At 33.6% G+C, this 5,263-nt stretch overlaps 2 pseudogenes; one reads left to right on the top strand and one right to left on the bottom strand.

The window, feature by feature from the left end:
• Window positions 1-1,124: 1,124 nt before the first annotated feature.
• Window positions 1,125-2,212, top strand: LOC123702576 (annotated as a pseudogene).
• A 233-nt stretch (window positions 2,213-2,445) lies between these two features.
• Window positions 2,446-4,799, bottom strand: LOC123702423 (annotated as a pseudogene).
• Between the last annotated feature and the right edge of the window lie 464 nt (window positions 4,800-5,263).

Genomic DNA, 5,263 nt, shown 5'->3' with positions numbered 1-5,263 from the left:
AAAATACTGAAAAGAAAAGAAAAAAAAATTATAATAAAAAAGTTATAAGGAATTCACACCACTTCGGTCTTTCTGGGCCACCCCGTAGTTTTAGATAATTTCCAATTGAAAACATAATATTCCATTAATAGTCAGAAAATAAAATTCATTTATAAATCCAATATTAAAATAATAAAACAATAAAAATACATCAATTTAAATAAAGCCACTCATTTCGACAATTTAAATAAGTTGTAAAATCTAGCACTGTATAATATGTTACATTTTCGGACTAGGAGTATGCAATAAAATTTAAAATAATCTTTGTCAATTCACTCAAGTTATTTGAAAAAATGTCAGACTTATTGTGCACCTTATTGACAACATGGATGGCCTTTGTCAAAGGGGCTCTAGACAGTAAATTAGTTCTGGCGGGAACAAGTAAAAGCGGCGGGCTTCGACGTTTCCATACATATGCGTCCGGTATAATATCTTACTATATTTACTATTGTGATTGATAGGTGTCATGCGTTGATGGTAGGAGTCAAAATTAAAAAAAAATTGCCGTATATGGACTTTCTATTTCCACGAATATGTAAATTATTGTAAAATAAATCAAAAATTTTACTTAAAAAATACAGAATCGCAATATATCAATATTAAACGCCCCGTTTATTATGCAAAGCATGTGATATCCAAATATTAAATCGTAATTATATTAATATATAAATATAAATCATTAATTTTCATAGGGTAAATTTTCCAATAATACTAAGGTAAATTACTTAGAAAAACAACACTAGCAGCCAGTTGCAGAAAAGATCTTTAACTTTTAAAGCTGTCATTAAATGCTAATCTTCCATTAACTTGTTGCAGAAAGCAACATTAGATTCGATTTTAATGGTTCTTTAGTTTTAATTAATGGAAGTGTCAAGTCAAACCAGCCAATCTGTCACATTTTTAGTTGCACAAAGCGCCATTAGCGCTTAAAGAACCTTTAAGTTGACATTTCGGGCGTTAAATTTTAATGGGTCATCAAACGTCCATTAGCGCAACATTAATATTGCAGTTCGTGGCTAGTTCAGTTGTGTTATTTGCGAATTTTCAATTTTTATTTAAAAAGCAGTGGCAAAAAGTAAAAAAATTACTTCAACGTGTCTTTGTCGAGCCTGACATCATTGTCTGACGCAGAAGAATATTATATGCCTCGTCGCCGTCGGATCCCAAACAGAGAAGATATATTGTCGAAATATGATGGAGAAGAATTTCGTCTGCGCTACAGAATTTCAAAAGCAGCAGCTATTCATATATGCGACCAGCTGGATTTGGAACCAATTACCCATAGAAATAAGGCCATCGATGGCAAAACCCAACTAAGGCCATCGATGGCTGATTTGCTTGAGATTTTTTGCCACGGGATCTTTTCAACAGGTATTAGGTGATCTGACTAATGTCCATAAATCAACGATTTGTCGAATAGTACAGAAGGTAACTCTGAAGCGTGCTAGATTAGCACCTGTCCTTATTCGAATGCCAGAGAGGGAAGAATTAAGAAGAGTTGCTGAAGATTTTTATGAAATTGCAGGATTTCCACGTGTAGTGGGAGCTCTAGATTGCACTCACATCAAAATTATAAGCAGAGGTAGCTTCCTAGCAGAAATGTTCCGATGCAGAAAGGGATATTTTTCAATAAATGTCCAGGTGGTGTGTGATGCGAAGCTAAAAATCATAGCACGCTGGCCGGGATCAGTACATGATTGTACGATTTTTAACAACTCTCATTTGTGTGCTGATTTTGAAAGAGGTGCATACAGAAATTACTTGTTGTTAGGAGACAGTGGCTACTATAATAAAAACTATTTACTGACCCCTGTTTTGCAACCACAAACACACGCAGAAGAAGCCTACAACAAAAGTCAAATTTCCACTCGTAATACTGTGGAGAGATGCTTTGGAGTATGGAAACGGCGGTTCCCATGCTTGGAGAAAGGCATAACTTTGAGGAAAACAATAACACTTCTTCAAGTAATTGTAGCTACAGCAGTGCTGCACAATATGTGTATTGAATTAGATGATGTGGAACCACTCCATGATTTCCAGCCTGATGTATCAAATGATAATATTTCATATTCCGGACCAAGTGTAGAGACATCTGTAAGAACTGCTCTAATACATAGCATTTTCTCACTGGATTAGTTAGGATTATAAAAAATACAATAATTTTTCAACCTAATTTTTGTTTTCTTTGATTCCAATGATGAGTGTTTGTGTTACACAGTTCCTAGGTTGTGGGAGGTCATCCGGTCAGACTGGAAGCCAAGTTGGGAATAGACTATGCAGATGTGTAGCCTATTCCCAACTAAATTGAGGTAGGCAAATGCCTATTATTATATTAACTCGATCCATTATCATTATCTGATGAGATGATGAATTGAGTTAACAATACAAAGAAATAGTTTTATTTTGAAAAAATAAATTTATTGCGATTTAATTATTATTTACATTCTCAAATTGTTTTTTCAAAATTAACATTTTCAGCCTATGCTGTTCTTTATTTTGGAGTATTTCCTGCATCAGTTTCTTGCGCTCCAAATTAGCATTTTGACACTTCTTTTTGAAATAAATGCGTTTCAATTGTTCTGATGACTTATTCCGAGGCTTTAGATTAACAGGAGCTGAAACATTTGCAAATATGTCAATAATACTATCTTATCATGAAGGCCACTTGGCCTAGCATAGTAGGCATTGGTAAAAAAAATTAGATTACCCTTTTGTTTTTTTCTATTAATAGTCTTTAAAATTTTTCTTTTGACCAGATTGGGTTGGTCTTTTGGTAACTCTGAAATATCTGCCTCTTGAGTTAGAGTCACCATTGAGGAATCCTGGTATCTAGTAATCTCAGTATCCAACAGGTTACTAGAATCTAAAAAAATACCATGCATCACATAATATGTTCTAACCTAATATTTGAAAAAAAAACTAAACTAATTTTTTTTTAAACTGTAATTTCATTACAGCAAGAGCTGATATTTACATTGTGTGTGAAAATATATTCATACCAGATTTTTCAACCTCATTTACAATAATGAAATTTTCTATTTCCGGGGACTTGCTTCCTGTTGGTTCCGAGAGGTGTGTAGCATCTAAAACAGTATACATATCAATTATTTCAATTATAGTTCTGTACTTTTAAACGTATAAAGTTAAAGTATTCATATGTTTTACTGATTATACCCACCTTTAAAATAAAGTGCACCACTATCGAAAGGATTACACAGTGGTTCTACTTGATACTGTATTATTGCAAGTATTTTTGACTCGCTGTCAGTTGTTTTGGGTTAATAACAACCACCACCAGTTTTGTTCATCTGAACCTAAAGAAAAAAAGAAATATATTTTAGAAGTGATGATTTCATGCAAAAACACCAAACTTTAGCTCATAACGGGCCAATTCAGTACTGGATTTTCTGTGACCTTGTGTATGAATACATTTGAATGTATGAAGCACATTATGACACAATTTGACAGATATATACCTTACCTTCTCTTAAATTTTTCAAAGCCCTTGAAAGGTCCTCCTCAGACAATTCAAGAGGGATCCTATTGATGTATTCAGTTTTCTGAAACAAGATATTTAAAAATTTTCACAACGCTATATAAAAACTTAGTCAACATTGTGAGCTACTTTTGTTTTTGTATATATTGTTGCTTTGCGTAGCCAGAGGGCATCCTCGGATGTGTTTTGACTAAACTTTTAAGGTATTTATTTATAGATACATACATTGCTTTCGCCATTATTTTTCCGTGCTTTCTGTTTCATATTATCATACAACGCTTTCAATTGATCCATCTCTCTGCGACCGGTATAGCAACTACTGTTGTATTTATCAGTAATTGCCTTCCATGCATCTTTTTTTCTTTGAATAAACATTCCTCCTGTCCTTTTGTCTTCAATAATGTGTTTAAACCTAAAAAAATGGAGTAATAAGTATAGAAAATTATGAATCTATTTAAATTACTATTAAGAGCCCCCGTAGACTGCAGACTTTCTATCGGCCGATAGTTTAGTAGGGGTCCATAATCAGTATGAAAGATATATGCAAGTGCGCACGATTCAGTATCGGCCGATACCTAAAGAAATTAAGAAACAGACTAAACTATTGGCCTATAGAAATTCTGCAGTCTGCGGGGTCTCTAACAGTTTTAAGATACTCACTGTGTGACGATATCTGCAAACATGGTTTTTTCTTCCGCGGTATAATTAGCTCCACGCTCTCTTTTCCGACTTGGTGTCTGTGCCATTATAATATTAGAAACCTCCACCAGTAAAAAATATCGAACACGTCTAATTTCTTCCCGTTGTTTCGTGTTTAAATAATTAAAAATCGCAAACAAAATAAAAGAACTTCAAATCTGTGTTATGGTTCGGCCACACTATGCCGGGTTAGCGCAATAATATTATCGCGATAAAATTAGCGGGATACAGCGCTAAGCAATACACCTGTCCACATATAACGGCCTATTGCGCTAAACGCGATAATTGCGTCTTGCCACGCCGCAGAAAACAAAATGGAGGAAGCGAACGCTTTGTTTATAATGTCTTTTAATAATTATTTGCTTCATCTCTTGCAAGAGCTGAAAAACAAAAAAACAAAGAAGAAAAAGGCGTTATTGGATGTTAACTATTCATAAAAATCGTTCAACGTAAGTTTTCCTTTTTATTTTCTTGCCTATTGTTGAAATTTACTAGATAGGTATAGGTTATATGCCTCTTTAACAGATTTATAATCGACAAACAAAAACTTGAAAAAATGCATCTTATGTTTAATCAGTTTTCTTTGTTTTCAGGAATTCTATGGAAATGAGAACCATCAAATCAAAATTTGTTATCCTTGTTATCTCTGTTAGCTACCACAATCGAGACTTTCGTACACGAAATTATTGGGCGTCTCATCAAAATAAAGCTACAAACGAAAAATTAGCTTGATAGTAGTCACTTGCAAACATGGGCGATGTATCCTGAACTACAATTAATATCATATATAGTACATGAAGTATGCAAAGCATTAGTCATTATTATGCAGGATGAAGTAAAGGTAAATAAAAACTTTTATTCACACATTTTATTCATTTTTTAACAAATGTTATTGCACCCGATTCAGAAATAATAATTTCGGAGGCTTTTACATGCTGAGGTTGAGTCTGTTCTGGAGTGTCGATCTGATAATTTTCTGGAGTGTCGATCTGATAATTTTATGGAGTGTCGATCTGATAATTTTCTGAA

This window comes from Colias croceus, chromosome 23, assembly GCF_905220415.1.
Source record: "Colias croceus chromosome 23, ilColCroc2.1".
Classification (NCBI taxonomy): domain Eukaryota; kingdom Metazoa; phylum Arthropoda; class Insecta; order Lepidoptera; family Pieridae; genus Colias; species Colias croceus.
This window is presented reverse-complemented; position numbering and strand designations above follow the sequence as displayed.